The sequence below is a fragment of the Taudactylus pleione genome, unplaced genomic scaffold (assembly GCF_031769625.1).
Source record: "Taudactylus pleione unplaced genomic scaffold, aTauple2 ptg000065l, whole genome shotgun sequence".
NCBI classification, from domain to species: Eukaryota; Metazoa; Chordata; class Amphibia; order Anura; family Myobatrachidae; genus Taudactylus; species Taudactylus pleione.
The window spans coordinates 15053994-15071147 of record NW_028284467.1 but is presented as its reverse complement, the minus strand read 5'-3'; the positions used below and the strand labels follow the sequence as shown (position 1 = coordinate 15071147).

The 17154-nt window shown below is 42.2% G+C and overlaps 1 protein-coding gene across 1 annotated transcript in view; it reads right to left on the bottom strand.

Moving 5' to 3' along the window:
• The window catches only part of VDR (vitamin D receptor), a 165700-nt gene extending 152184 nt beyond the window's left edge, over nucleotides 1-13516 (bottom strand). Inside the window, exon 1 of the mRNA XM_088466400.1 lies at nucleotides 13353-13516. The gene's annotated coding sequence lies outside the window, so the exon portion shown is untranslated. The remainder of the gene's footprint in view (nucleotides 1-13352) is intronic.
• Nucleotides 13517-17154: the final 3638 nt, after the last annotated feature.

The window sequence follows — 17154 nt, the reverse complement described above, 5'->3', positions numbered from 1 at the left end:
TAGCAATCCATGGGACCGCACATCGCATCCCCTGATCGATTTGTCCTGCAGAAAGATCAGGGGGTGCGATGTACGACCCCACGGGAGCTCGCCCGGCCCGAAATCAGGGCCATACACTGTGCAATATAGCAGGCAAATCACACCAGTCGGATCGCCTGCTTTATCGCCCAGTGTATGGGGGCCTTTAGTTTTGCCTACGGTGATATGCTCCCTCTTGTGATGCTGTAACTCCACGTACTATTGCATGTTGTTTTAGCCTTGACTACTAATCGTGTGCTAATCCCGTTTACTTTTGTATTAGCCCCACTCATTGTTTTTGGCCCCGCCCACATGAGGCCACTTCTAAAAAAAAAATTCCAGGGCCACTTTAAATTCCCAATCCACCCTGCACTTTGGCTTTTAGGTAAATTTTCTGGCAACTTCGGGAGGACAGTCTCTGCCGTGGGAACCTCATAAATAATTACAGATATTGATGTTGGAAGAGACCCCACCCCAAAAAATGCCAAAATAGGCTCAGAGGTGAAAGGGTTAAAGTGGACTTATTACTTACAGAAGTACCTCAGTGATGGGTACACACAGAACAGATATCTGCAGATCGAGTGATCTGCAGATGATGGTCGTTCATACACACTGAACAACCATCATCTGTCTCTGGATGCGAATCCCCCTCCCCGCGGCCACTGCTGCAAGGGTACGGGCAGGTCGGCAGACCGCGAGTACACACTGTCCGATGGACAGATGTCTTCAGATATATCTGCCATCGGATGTGAAGCAGAGCAGATGCGATATGTCTGAACGACGTTGTTCACAGACATATCACTGGTACACACTTGCTGACAGGCACCCGATATTTTAGCCGATCAATTGATCAGTCAATATATCTGTCAGTGTGTACCCAGCATTTCCTACAATGCCCGGGAAGCTCATGAATTTTGGGGAGTCCATCCAGATGACGCCTGCTTCCCAGTGAAATGGATGGGGCAGGAAACTCCGAGGGGATATATATTTAAAGTCAGCAAATATGATATTGGTTCTCCCCAGAAATTAGTTGCACGCTTTCTAGTTTAAATAGATAACTGGTTTTGAGGCTAAAATATTTAAAAGTTGACAAACTGGTTAATTAAACTATAATTTCTGAAGCTTAGTGCTGTGACTGAGTAAAAATAGCTACAATAGAACATTCTGTCCAAATGTGATTAAAGCTGGGTGCACACTATACGATGTGGGTACCCAGCAACCACGCGGTGTAACGATATATCACTTGTGCAGTGTTTACAGTACAATTTGGTGTACAACGGCACGAGGTGTTATTACATGCTGCATAAGACTGCACCAGGTTGTTCACTGCATCTTTTCACCTGCTGTGCAGAACAGCAGATGGGACGATGCAATGAGCGACAGTCAACAACGGATCGGATGTACGCACTATTGGCCTGATTTACAGTTGTACGCTATTGCTGCCAAAGCTGTGGTTTTTGCAGCTCTGCATATGAGAAAATATGCTAATGCAGCAGCGGCCGGGACTTGTTCCGAGGTGTCCACCTGAGCCATCACCGCTGTCCACAATGCAGCATCGCACGCAGATCAGGCAAACATCGATTTCCAGAGTGAGTCTATGGTCACTCAGAATGGCCGCTATAACTAAGATGCTAGAGCCATGTTAACTGTGTACGAGATCGCAGACGCAGGATGTGACACGCCCCCGCGACTATAAACCAGCGTTTTTAACCGACACTACTGTTGTCTCCCCCAAACGCTCCCTGACTGTCAATCACACTGCAAGACTTTCAGAATTGGGACTATGGTAATGTACCTTTACACATGCAGAGTGCGACTCAGATGCATATGCAGTGGAAAACACAAATCACTCCATTCGCGAAACATTGGCATAGCATACAACTCTAATTCAGAGTCTATACGATGTTATGATGTGTACGATATATCTTTCCGATCCGCATTATCGTCAGAAGCCTGCTTCAGCCATGTACGTTAATGCTGCAGCAGCTGCCAATTTGAAAACAGTCGCAATATGCCTGCGTTTGAGTCGCCACCACCTCCCAGTTTCCGCCCTCAAACGGTCCCTGCCTATCAATTACTTTAATAAGTATAAATCCCCACAACGAGCGACATCGGTAATGAAACTTAACCACCGATAATCGCTCAACTGCATAAACATCAGCATTGCGTCCATTTTTAAAAAGGCTCTAAGACACAAATTAGGCAGCTAAGTCACAAAAACTGAAAGAGGTGAAGCTGAAGACTCCAGTCAGTAATTGGCTTTTATCTGCCCATTTAAGTTGGACAGAAAGAGGTCTGATTGGTTGCTATTGTGCTTAGTAAATAATTGTTTGAGTCAAAAAGTACAATCAACCAGTCACTCACTAGCTATTGCTACGCCACAAGTGTTCCGCAGCGCCTTACAAAGTACATAAACAAAGATTGATTTACAGTGACTTACAGTACAGTATAATACAATACATTACAGGACATGGATAATATACATTGCTACATTCACGACCAGAACACCCAGATAAGCAACAATGCAAAGCAACCAAGTGTTAGGTGCCCTGGTAGAGAGTAATAAGTAGATGAAGGTAGAGTAAGGAGAAGCACAAGAGGGTAGAGGGCCCTGCTCATAGGAGCTTACATTCTAAGGGGGGGGGGGGGCAGACAAACAGGGGTGAAACAGATGGGGTAGGCAGGGAGAGAGGAGTATGTAGCAGCAAGTTAAGATGACAGCTGGAAGGCTTTGATGAAATAATGGGTCTTGAGAGCCCGTTTGAAGGATTGTAGAGAGGTGGAGAGTCTGATGGGAAGCGGGAGAGAGTTCCGAAGGTGGGGAGCAGCGGAGTGGGAGGAAGTAATCAGTTGGCATGAGAGGCGGTTTGCAAACATGTGCACCTATCGCAACATGCGTCAAGTCGCACAATCCTATGGATCGTGGGAGCGATCAAGACGCACACGCCCATTTGTAGGCGCGCGACCCATGGCATACATGCTACGGCAAGTAGCAGTGGCGGTAAATTTGAGTGTGGACACATCCGTGTATAAAACACAGTTATGGAAAGCTAAATTCCAGTTATTGCTATATTAAAAAGTGAAAAAAAAAAAAAAGATGTGCTTGGAATATTATATATATATATATATTTATATATTTTTTTTATTATTATTTATTACACACACACACACACACACATATGTACATGGTGTTGCCCAGATTTAAATCTTCAAATTATTAAGTTTTATTATGTGAGGTCATTCAAATCCATCCAGTGGAAGGTCCAGCACAGGCTCCCTGGGTCAAAGTTTTGTCCTGCGCACTCAGTCGTGAGATCCAATCAGGGCCCCAGCATGCCTGGGTCAAATTTCTGCATAGAGTACACCAGTGTTGGCTAACCTTGACACTCCAGCTGTTATGGAACTACATAACCCAGCATGCACTGCTACAGTTTTGCTATTAGGGCATGCTAAAACTGTGGCAGGGCATGCTGGGATATATAGTTCCACAACAGCTGGAGTGTCAAGGTTAGCCAACACTGGAGTACATCAATCGGAGGTCCAACCGGGACCCTAACCCCCCTAAAACCTGACCAGGATCCAACTGGACCATCTCGTCTTGGTTTCATCCCAATCGGTGCAGAGGTGTGCGATTGCATAACCGAACAGACAGACAGAGACAAACAAATTTTATATATAAGATTACAAGAAGTAAATAACTGTAATAAACTCTTATTTACACTTATCAAAAATGTCTTCAGCCCGCTACAGATCAGACGGTAATTGTTTTTTTTAGCAATAGATTTGAATAAAACCCACTTTAAATAATAAGTTGTTCTGAGTGCACCATTAAAATAGAGGATAAAAGATTTACATAATCTAAGATGAAATAACAAATTAGCATTAAGAAAAGTTTATCTAAGAACCAATCTTCAGCGATACAAACTCGATCAGTACAGTTTATGTGAATAATGAATACTCAAAATGCCATTATTGAGTTCACAGGTGTATTTTATAGTGTAACAATAAGTCATCCATCTTACTATTAACAGGAATTTATTTAAACTTTGCATAGCAATCATTACAAGTATTTAAATAACTTATTTTAACTTTTTTTTTGTTTTAAGATGTGAAATAGCATCTTACTAAAACTTCTACAAACTTCATTATGTTTAAGAAAATAATGAAGATCAGTCTTAGAAAATGATAGTAATGTTTCCACCCATTTCGATGTTCCCAATTTCTAATACAGATTTCCATTCTACTACTCCGGTGAAATAAAAATAAATTCACACCATTGTATTGCTCCTTATCGAATTGGTGACATTTTAGGTAAGTACATGGATTTAGGAATTAAAATGTGAGGGGTATAGGAAATAGGTTCCTAAATGACCATTGGGCCTGATACAGAGTCGTACATACGCTAATGCTGCCGGAGCTGTGGATGTGAGAATATATGCTAATAGAACAGATAATGGTGCCAGACACCTAACGTCCCAACCTATAACAACATGTATTAAATTACACACAGCCATAACACAAGATTGGGGATTAGAAAAAAAAAATAATAAGAAATATCTTGAAAATTGCACATGTACTAAAGACAGTACCATTGGCCCCGTACCCCCAATTATGAAATAGTCATTAAAAAAAAAAAAAAAACTAAGGCAAACAATATTTTCGTGCTTGAGGAATCGCGCTATGTGCCACGATACGCTAAGGCACATCCCCGATCGCAGAAGTAAATCTCCATTCAATCCTACGGAGACGCGAATGCGCGTCTCCGATTGCGGGAGAGCGTCTCCCATTCAATCCCATGGAGATGCAAATGCTCAAGGAGTAGAGTAAGTGGAAGGAAAATGGGTCAAGTGATTCTAAAGAGGCCACTCAAGCCCTTTGGAAGCAAAGGAGAGAAATGGAACAGCATTACAAGACAGGGGTGGGGGGGTTACAGATGGCCATTGAAGAATAGTGGGCATATGAACATGTTTACAGACAGAAGGGAAACTGCCACTGGAGCAGGACTGGTTGAAGAGATGAGATACCTGTAAGCACTGGGTGGGTGAGTGGATGATGGGAATTTGGTAGGGCAGAGAATAAAGAGGGCAGGTTGTTACTGTGTTCAGCCTGGGAATAAGATTGTAAGAAGCCAAAAACAGTGGTGGTGCTCTAGATACATTTTTAATAGCTGCTTGTAGCAGGCACAGACTGCACATGTTTATATCAATGTTCTTATTTACAAGTTCATTAAAGTTACATGAAAAGGTTAAAACAAAATGTGATTAGTTTAACGCAGTTCTGTAGGGACGAGAAATACAACGTTCCTCAAAATTTATACTATGCTGGTGACGAACTTTTGAAAGTACATATTTGAAACCGAAGAATACAAATGTGTCCACATACATATTACCTCCATGCACTACAAGACGCGTTAAACATAACATGTGAGCGCTGTCTATATCTAAAGAAACCACTTAGTATTAAAAATTGTATTTCAAACCCACAATAACAAACTCTCCTGACTAAACTTAATTAAATGCTGAGCGAGTTACTTTCATTATACAATTGCAGGATTCCATTAGTCCCATGCTCCACGTCACCCACCATGTGGTTTAAATCGTACAGAGCTGCAGATACTTCAACGTGGTTAGTTGAGCGTGCACTTGCAAGCTTGGTACAAAATCTAGAGGGTACAGCATTTCACCAGTAGCACTTCATACAGAAACCTCGTGTAACAACTAACAAAAGGAGCAAATGTAGATAATTTATTCCTGGGAAGGAGAAGGGACTACAAAAATCATACATTTTATATTCTGATCATCCTTTCAGTGTAAGTAAGCTCATGGGGTATATTTACTTTACGTCAGTTTCTCCAAATAATTGACAGCTTTGACCCATAGTTTTAAATGGCAACAGGAATCAATGCTAAACCAGCCTGACTTAGCACTAATCCCTGTTGCCGTTTTAAATCTTTGAAAAAAATGACACTTAGTAAATCTGCCACACTTATTTGGTCTTGTATTGAGCCTTTCTACTTGAGTATCTCCTTGAGAGCTGCTCCTGTATCTTATTTTGATTTGTGTATTGTTCCTACCTTTGCTTGTTTTTGTATTTAATACCTGACCTATTATATCGACTCTGAATCTACCCTTATGACCCTTAACACTGGGTTTATTTGCAGATACTTTCAGATAAATAATGAGCGTTATCATCATGCCATGCATTTTGGTGCTGGTTTTCCAGAATTCCACACAAGTTTGTGGGTTATTAGTTTGAAAAAAAAAAATAATGATTAAAACCACTTTCAGCAACACCTGATCAATATCATCTTTGTGGGCATAAAAACTAATGGGGCATCCCAATATAAAAGCATCAGCCCTAATGGCTTGGCAACAGATATCTCCAAGAGGGCATTCATCTATTAATTGCTTACGTCTCTAGCATTATTTGTATTAGAAGTGCCCTTTATAAGTGAAGGATCTTGTTTATGCACAGCTCAGTAGAGACAAGGATGAGAGGGAACATATTCTAGTGAGGAGCATCAGGGCTGTGACTAGAGAACCAAAACAGACTGAGGGTCAGTTGAGGTATTGATGCACAGGAAAATATGTGGTATTCCCATAGCAACTAGATACTAAAGGTGCCCATCCACTAGCAGACATGAAAACGACTGCACGAGTACAACATTGTAATCGTGCAGTTGTTTGTCAGTCTGTGATGAGCCTGTAGTGAACGAGCAGTCGTTCAGTGCAGGCTCACCAATCTGCAAACATGCTCAAACGGACGTTATTGTCAGGTTGTCCAGCATGTTTGCACGATGACAGATGTCTAAACGACCAGTGGGCTCGCGCATCGCTGGTCGTTTTAGACATTTTTGCAAATTGTTATCGGTCAACTTAATCGTCTAGTGCAGGAGTGGGGAACCTTTTTTCTGCCGAGGGCCATTATGATATATATAACATTATTTGTGGGCCTGGTGCAGGCAACGCACCCTCCATGTGATGTCATACAGGGATGGGGCCACAATCACCGATGATTACAGCAATGCCTGGAGCATCCTGAGGATGTTCCGGGAGCTGTAAGGGCAGCAGTGAGAGCATCTGAAGCATCCTAAGGATGCTCCTGGCGGCACTGCTGCATAGATTTTGGCTGCAGGGTACTATTCTAGGCACCCTGCTGGCCAAATTAGGCTAGCAGAAAAAAGCTCAGAGGGCCAGACCGAATGCTTCCGGGGGCCTTATATGGCCCCTGGGCCTGAGGTTCCCCATCCCTGGTCTAGTGGATGGGCACCTTAAGGCCCAAAATCAATTAGCTTTGATGTGCTGCTGAGTAAATCACAGCTTATTATGGTACTGTAACATAGCAAATTTTCCTGCTCCCCTCTATGGGGTGCAAATAGGGTTGCCATCTGTCCCATATAATACTAGATCATTATGGATTCCAAAGTAAAATACTATGCCTCGTATTGATTCAATACAGGACGCAGTTTGTCACGTATTTTAATGCACGTTGTTTCATATATAGTACTAGGTATTCAACGTGCTGAAAATAACATTCAAACCAGTTTTACAAGTGGAGTTGAGAAGTGTCATTTTACTGGTGGTGACTGTGTGAGCTACAAAGAGATAGACTCAGCCTCTGCGCGAGAGTGCACATTACGTCAGTGTCACCATTGCTGCCCCACTGATTGACTCGGGAAATGAAGTGCCTTGCTGGTTTTTATATTTTTAGGATGTCTGCAGGTGTGTCCCTGAAACAGAAGAGGCAATCAAGATGTAGGTCTGAGTGGGAGACAGAAGTGGGTCAGCCCTGTTCCTGGCAACGAATACAAAGCAAACTGCAGAGATTGCCATCAAGCTTTTTCGGACACCCATGGAGGGATGTCTTACATTAAACAGCACCATGCAGTTGCCCATGGACCCAATTCAGAGCTGTACGTAAATGCGATATTTACGTACGTCTCCAATGTTTGCAGATCTGTTTCTGCGACGTAAGTCGCAAAGCTGCAGCATGATCGACATGCTGCTGGCGTTTGGAGGCAGTAACACGGAGCATTCCAGATAAAAGAAGGCATGTCAGCCTTGTTTTCTGGGTGGGCTGAGGCCAGTGATCGGCACCTAGGACGCACCTTCACTGGCCCTGGCAGCGTGATTTTCCCGGAGCCAGTGAAACATGAGGGTTACTCAGATGTCTGATTATCCTGCAGATCAGAGAATCTAGCAGAGGGCGTATTTTTACTCAAGACGCCTCGTGCGACTTTTGCATATATTAGCACAGGCACTGTGTACAAAGACACAGCGGCTCTACTAGAGCGTCGAAATCAGTCCCCATGTCCGGGCAGCTACAGAGCAGAATACACAGCAATCTGATCTCCAAAGAAGCAGACAAGGTATACTGTTTAATTAATTCTTTGTTGCCAATGTAACCTAGCCTATATTAAAGCTTACATTTGCCTACATTATACATTCAGTAAAGATCTAGGTCCTAGGCAATAAACAGTGCTAATGTATCATGCTTAATCTTTCCATTCTCTTGGACTTTAATACAGTCTTTACGTTCGATCATTTTCATATTACTAAATATGATACATATAAAATAAATGTTTCCCTCCCTCCCCTCCTGAGGTGCGAGCAGAAATTCCACTAAACTATGGCGCGATGCTGATTTCCGTCATAGTGCGTGCACTAACAGCATCGCCTGCGGAGAATGCAGGTTACCACGACTAAACACCCAGCTTTAGGTACCATAACCTGCATCTCCTGACTTAAGTGCAGGGAGCGATGGGGACAATTGCGTAGCTCTGGGAACTCGCCCCCATTGGAACATATATTATCTGACCATGAACACCAAAACCTTTGCACACAATTGAAAACTTTGTACAAAGTTTCATTTACACATAAGTGACATAATTCCCCAATTGTCCACACTGGTTTGTGAAGACAGCTATAGTGGGTAAATGCTTCTGGTGCCAGGCTGTGCCTGTATACCGATTGTGAGGTAATATAGGTATTTAGATCTACTGTAAAAATAGTTATTACAATGTGTCTAATGAGCTTTCTTTTTAACACTTATATGGTGCATACACACGGTCAGATGTGTCAGATGAACGATTTCTGACTGCATTAAAATGAATGGATTTGTCCAAATCTGACTGCAAACTCATCAGATGTCAGATATCGTTATCTGACAAGCGGGAACGCGCATCGTTCATCGGACAAACATGTCAGATGTGTCAGATTTTCCTTCAGATATGAGCAATTGAACAATTTTTAAAATAGTTATTGTACAGATCTGAAGGAAGATCTGACCGTGTATGCACCATTACTTTTAAAAAACCTGCTGTATTGTAACATAATACTTTAACTCTAGATCCATATGTTGACATTAACTATGTAGGCATGTGCAAAATGTCGACATGTAAAACGGGGACATTCTGCATGGACCAGCAATAGAGGGAGTAGCTGCCGGAGGGGAGGGTTAGGCACTAGGGGGATCTTTAGGGGTAAGCTGCTGGATCTTCCAAAAGTTTTCATCAGCTGACTGCCAGACCCGCCATACCAGATAAGGCACCACTAGATCACTACGGACGTTTTGTCTACATTCTAGTCATGTTAACATTTCATTAGTGTCGACATGATGAATGTCGACGTGGTCAATGTTTGTAAATCGACATTACAACCATATCTACATTATGAATAACGACAAAATATACCATACTTGATCCAAATACATTTAACATCAACGATTATTGGATACACTGTGGAAAACTATTTCAAATAATGCATAATGTAGAACAGTGAAAACTATGTTTGCTTGAATTTGATGGCAGAAATCTGTATTTTATCACTGTTCTATGGAAAAAGCCTCCACGATTTAGTTGCACAATTGCAGCCTTCTGCTTACACTATCCAGACTAAAACCACCAGCCAAACGGGAAATAAAAACAAACACAAATACTGCAGAAGAGAGAGGCAGCAAGTACTTCTAAAACAGTCCAAATAGCCACTGGAATCAACAGTAGCTTTACTGTTAAAGCTGGGTACACACGTAAAGATTTTCTGTCCAACCATCCAACTAGTTGATTGGTTGGAATGAAAATCTGGTAACGTATGGGAGCAAATGACAATCAGCAATTTGCTCCCAAACACCGGAAAATGGACAAAAACTGTTGTTTGAACAAATTGTTTACATCAAACATTTAACAAACTTGTTTTACGACCATTTTCATCTGTTTTCTGGCATTAAGGAGCAAATTGCTGATCATCATTTACTCCCATAACGTTACCAGATTTTCATTCCAACCAATCAACTAGTTGGATGGTTGGACAGAAATTCTTTACATGTGTATGCAGCTTAAGTCTGCAAACTACACTCTTCAAGTGCTGGGAGCTCTGCGATATGTGAATGTCCAAGGACACTGCACTAACAAAGCATGATATACAGAATACAATGGGCAAGGTGAATTAATAAAGTGCCTAATATCTTTAGGCAGATGTTTTTCTACGTACGTTTGAACACTTGCAGTGGGTACAGAAATTGCAAGCAGCCAAATACAGGTTATAAATACAAGCATGCAGACTGGAACCTGTAATAAAATGAGGTTGTGGAAGTGCCAAGAAAGATAAAGTTCACAAAGAACTAGTCTAAAAACTATAATTAACGCTACTGTACATTAAGTATGAGAAGCTACTAATCCACAAAGAGACATAAGAAACCCCCATTGCACGAAAGCAAGGCGATATCGGTAATTGACCAAGTGATTTGATAGATCGCTTCTGATTGGCTGCTCATCTACTGACAACTGGACTCACCGATGCTTGCTGCTCAAGAGCGGCCCATCTGTTCAAAGTTTTGTGGGATTTATTCTTCAAAATGATGGCAGACCGAGAAAGAAAGATGTACTTACTATGCCTAAGCATATTGGAGCATGAGAGACGCACAAGAGACATGAACTTCACAGGGGCCCTACAAGTGTTAGTATGCCGATGCACCCATGTGCATGCTGGTGCTTGTAGTTCTACAAGCACCAGCGTGAAATAACACTCATGAAATATCAGTGCATGCTTGAATTTGTAATGCCACCATAGGTTGGCCTTTTTCAACTAGTTACCAAAAGCCATGGGTATCAGGAGCAGCCCAGGTTCATAAATCGGTCCAGTAGGCTCATTGTACAGGGGCCCGATCAGATTTTCATTAGTGAATAAGACTGGGGCTTTTTTATACTCAAACTTATTTAAGAAAGTAATAGCATACAGCCTGGCACTTCACAAAGTTTCACATCCGGTTTAACTTTGTGGTGTGGCCATAACCACATGAAGCTTAGGGTCTGTAGTAATAACATGGTATATTGCTCCCCCCCCAATCTCATCTGTTTGTCACTTCACTGCGCTGCAAACAATATGTAGTTCTAGATTGCCATTCTTTATCTTAGAGACCTGTACATATAGATTAGAAAAACAACAATTATTCAGAGATAAAATATGTATTGGAGATTATTTTTATATCATTGTTTACACAAACATATCCTCTATATAAAAAAGCATACAAAAATATATACAGGTATTTCTTAAAAATACATCTCAATCTAGGGGTCGATGTGAACTTCATAATAAAAACAATACACATTCATTCAAACTAATCTTAAGAGTTACTGAAACATATGCATAAAAGTTTATAATGGAAGAAATTCCTAACATGGCTAAAATATGTGTAAATGAATAGAGCAAAAAGCCTTATTTGCCAGAGAAAAAAAAAGTATTTTACCTTGTGCTTTGCCCAATATGTTGGTTGTTTTGATCAGGGATATCCGCCCCGAGAATAAATGTAAGTGGCAAAGGTTTCCCTACACTTTTGCACATGGAAGCATATCTATCAAGTATCATGGTGATTTATATAAAAGATTTATTGTACAAGCACCTGTCCCTGGAACACAATGAGTGCTCTAGAGCCATTTAAGTAACTCTTATCGCTCTGAATAGTACTTACCATGGCAACTTAAGTATCGGTCAGCTACTACGGTGCTAGGTTATGATAAATACTGGCAAAAAGTAACAGTTTTATCGCTATAATAACATTTTTTTTTATAAATAGGGGCATTAGTCTTTGACCTGAGAATACATTTATCTCTATGCTTCAAAACTGATAATCTAATCCACACACAAATATGAGAGTTCAGAGTACTCATATCAATCAGACAGACATCACCCTTACTATTTATATAGTGATTAGTTCCCTGCACGTCTAATCAATGAGAAGGATATATAGGCACTGATTGCTGTATCAATTGGAAGTTAGCTGCTTCTAAAATCATACCGGCTTAAGTCACAGACTTAAGACTTTTCTGGACAGCAGTAATTAAAGAATGTAATTTTTTTTAAGAAAACATACTGGCAAATCGGTTGTAAAATGAGTTACCTAAGAGACAGAGCTTAAAGCATAACATGAATTTATAAATGAGTATAGCATGAGCTTGCCAGTCTGCTAATAAGATAAGATGTAATAAATGAATGAATGACTGCCAATAAAAAGTTGAAACACAAGTAAATTACAATGCTTCTTACATCACATTAAGCATTGCTTTAGTTTTCTGTATGTGAATATTAATTTAATTTATATACATCCTTAGTTTGAAAGAGTAGTTTAGCAAAACAATCATATATATGTTTTATACATAAGTAGCACAGTATGCAGTCATATCAGTACAATATGTATAGGATGGCACACGAATGTTACTCAAGAGGTTTTAACATCAAGAAAAATAGTAGTCTGAAAGTTAAGAGAACAGGCAGAACGGGATGGAGTCGAAACCGAATTGTATTCTCATTATACACAGTGTTGAGTCACAGACACTACTGGATACACATGTGATCCACTGAATTTAAAGTTTACTGTGTGTACAAAGAAAATACAGTTTCACAAGTAAATCAACATAAATAGACTAGCATAACAGATAAAGATACTAACACATTAACTTGTTCTTCACACCAACACAATCAAAGCCAACCAGGGTAAGTGTGTATATGAATATTTTACTAAAAACAACAGAACAAACATGCATATGTGTATAAGAGTGCACATTGTACTATGCAAGACATGAAAGTTGTACACACCAGACACACTTTATACTAGTTACAGCACACAGACCACTGGGAAGAAGCACTGAGTGATGGTCCCAGCCTCACAGGTTACTGACAGCGAGACTGGCATGTATAGGAAGTGGTGAGGGGGATAAATGAATTACACTAAGTTAGATCATTACAAAGTGACAGCTTAATACTATTCAGCGAGAGCTCCTGTAACAGGATGGCAGCCTGTGCCCGGCACTGTGCGACTGGCACAGGAGGGGGGTACATTACCTTGTGGATTGGTCCCCGGGAACCACGTCTGTAGCTCTCGTATAAAAGTAGCTTCTTCTTCTTCCAGTCAGAGGAACACGGGGAAAAACACACAGCCAGGGACGTGACAAGTTTCCCCGGGCGGGGAGGAGGGAATGCCCCCGCCATGGGAGGAGAGGGGGCGGCTGCTGACGGCCTGGGTACGCCCTTCCTGTGTCATTGCCATATTTACCGGCTATACTGTCACACCGAGAGGTGGGCGGCCCATTAACCCTCTCACTACATGTATGCTGCTCAGAATGGAGGGCGTTACCTGTACAGCTGTAGGTCCTATACTTATTTCTCGGGTCTCAGAGACGCGTGTTTGCCTATAGCGCCAGCTGGTTCCAGTGGTGTTACACCTCTCAGCAGCGCCGCCAGGTGCATACAGGACGCGTTACACACATAGAGAGTGCCGCTGGACTGGCCCCTCCCAAGGGGTATGCGTTTATGATGCCACCAGTCACTCTACACCCCTAACAGGTGACTTTACTATCACCTACACTTCGTCAATACACCCTACTAGCCGCTAGAAGGGATGGCCATCGGCCATCGATGTTTCCAGAACATCGAATGTTGCTGTTCGATGTCAATTACTTTTGCCATTGATGGCAGAGAACCAGTGGTGGTTCTCTGCCATTGATGGATGAGCAGGAGCCGATTATTTTTATTTTTTGGTGGCAGGATGGAACTTAGCCCCGCCCCACGATGGCCGCTAAGCCGTGACTCGGCATGTCCGCAGCAGAGGTGACCATCGAGGAGGTGCAAACCATCGATTGTTCACCATAGATGGTTTGGGTGCCATCTATGGTAATCACCGATGGGCCCATCTGATAACTATCGTTGGCCACCCCACCGATGGCCATGGCTAGGGGGCGTGCATACGCTTCTTTTACCTGAGTTGTTTCACTCACTCGCTTCACGTCCTCTTCCTCATACACCTTTCTCCAGAGATGTACACTGATTGGTCGGATTCACTCCCCATGTAAATAGCAACTCAGCCAGAGGATCATATTTAATAATTATAATTTATCACTGCTTATCGCAGCAATAAGAAATAAGTATCGCCCAGATTTATTTAAAAACTAGCTTTTGCCCACAGCTTAGCTTGTGTGGGTGTCTGTTATTACTCAGCAGAACTAATTTTACAAAGACTGTAGTGGCATCTAATATTGTGGTGTATATTTTATATTGTAGACATTGATCACAAAATATCTTTGTAAACAATACTTGCAGTTTTTCTTTAAGGGATTAACACAAAAAAATGCTTGGGGCTACCAACACTGAAAGGTTGCAAGTAACATGAGCAGCAACTCCATTATATGTAGTATTTGTCTTGGTTCGCCATCTACTGGATTAACATGTATATTGCAACTTCATGAGTCAAAATAAGATGCCTGATTACTGCTTAATATGCCGTTGGATTTTTCTGCAAAATAGATCTTTAGATTATATATATATATATATATATATATACACACATCTATGTATTTCTCTATGCATACATGTATAAGTGCTTGCGTTCGGGGTGTGCAATATATATATGCCTCCATAGTTCATAAACAGTCCCTCAAAGTATATTTGTCCCAAAAAAATTATATATATATATATATATATGTATATATATAGTCATTTTTGGCTTGAGGAGCCTGCACACTGCAGGCACCAAGGACCTCATTCAGAGGCGCTCGCAAAATGCGAGCGCTCGCTCTGAATGAGGGCGGCCGCATCTAAAAAATGATCCGGCCTCCTGGCCGCTCGCTAGGCTGTGGGTTACCACCACAGCTTTAACGAGCGACCAGGATGATGGTCGCGATGTTCAAGACCATCGGGGCTTGCGACGAGACCCTTGTGGTAGGGTCTCGTCTGCCGCAAGCCCCAGAGAGCTTCCGGCTCTAATAGAGCCGGAAGCTCTCCCACTGACATCACTGGTGATGTCAGTGGGGCCGCCCACAAACGGCAGGCGTTCGCTTGGGAACGCCTCCGTTTGTGAAGCCACCCCCCGCCACGTCTACAAAACGGGGCGAGCTGTCGATCAACATAGACAGCCGCCTCTTTTGTAGTGAGACCGGGAGCGAGAGAATTTCTCTCTCACTCCGGGGCTTGCGCACGTGTAGTGCGGCCGCTGCGCATGCGCAGAGCCCAACATCGACCCGCTTGCGAGTGCTCAAGCGCTTGCGAGCGGGTCTGAATGAGACCCCAAGTGTCAAGCATCTGGTTTTTCCTTTATTGCTCCTTGAGATAATACATACTTCAGTTTCTTTCTAGGTGACTAACCTATACAATATTGAAAATCCAAATTCATCCCATAGTTTTTGCGCAATGCCGGAACGAACAGACAGACAAACAAAAATACAGTAAAAACATTTTTTTTTGTCTCCATAGTTCATACACAGTCCCAAGGAGAACATTTCTATGTACAGACACAACCATTATAACTTTATTATAAGTATAGAGAGATGCAGGGACAGGGGCTTCATAGGAGCCCTTCCTTATAATGTGTGAAAGTAAAGTGGGCCTGATTCAGGAACGGACGCAGTAACACATCCGCTGCACCTTTATACGCAGCAGCTGTGCTACAAAATGTAAATGCTGCAGGAGACGTCTTAAGTAGAAAGATGCCCATTGCCAGCTTCTCTGATCTGATTCTATGCCCGGAGACGCAGCCATCGGATAAATTGTGTGACCATCAAACATCTGACTAATCCCTGAGTTACTCAGGTTGTCCAGGAAAATATCGCTGTCGGGGCCATTGAAGCTGTCCAAGGATGCAGCCACTGGCTTCGGCATGCCCAAAAAACAGAGCCTACACTCCCCCATTTTCTGGAAACTCTGTGTTGTCGCCTCCCCCAAACGTCAGTAGCTTGTCAGTCATACTGCAGCGTTTGGGGCACTGTAAGCGACATCTCAGCCCCAGACCTGCACATAAGCAGTGCGGCCTCTGTGCATGTGCAGATCTAAAAACATTGCAGTTGTGCATAAACATCGGTTTTACGTTTTGTACATCTATGAATTAGGCCCTGTCCAACATCATTTACACCTCCACCTACCTGTCCCACATCATCTACACCTCCATCTGCCTTTCCCTCATCATTTACACCTCCTCCTACCTGTCCCTCATCATTTATACCTCCACCTACCTGTCCCACATCATTTACACCTCCACATACCTGGCCCACATCATTTACACCTCCACCTGCCTGTCCCTCATCATTTACACCTCCACATACCTGTCCCTCATCATTTACACCTCCACATGCCTGTCCTACATCATTACACCTCCATATACCTGTCCTACATCATTTACACCTTCACATACCTGTCCCTCATCATTTACACCTCCACATACCTGTACCTCATCATTTACACCTCCGCCTACCTGTCCCACAGCATTTAAATATCCCCAGAAAACTGACATGTCTTTATTGGCCAAATTATGCTATTTAAACCTCTCCAAGTGCTTGATTATACATTAGGGGGTACATTTATTAAAGTGAAAGTTTTTAGAAGTGAGTTTTGAAAGAGATGGTGCCCATAGCAATCAATCAGATTCTACTTAACATTTAACTAGCACCTTCTAGAATATAATAGCTAGAATCTGATTGGTTGCTATGGGCTACATCGCTTTCAAAACTCACTTCCAAAAACTCTCACTTTAGTAAATTTACCGCTTGGAGTTGTGTACCAGAGGTTTTGCACTGTGTCCCGACATTTGTACCTTATAATAAAGATTTTCCCTACTGTCTCACCTGCTCATGGAGGTGTGCATGCAAAATGCAAATTT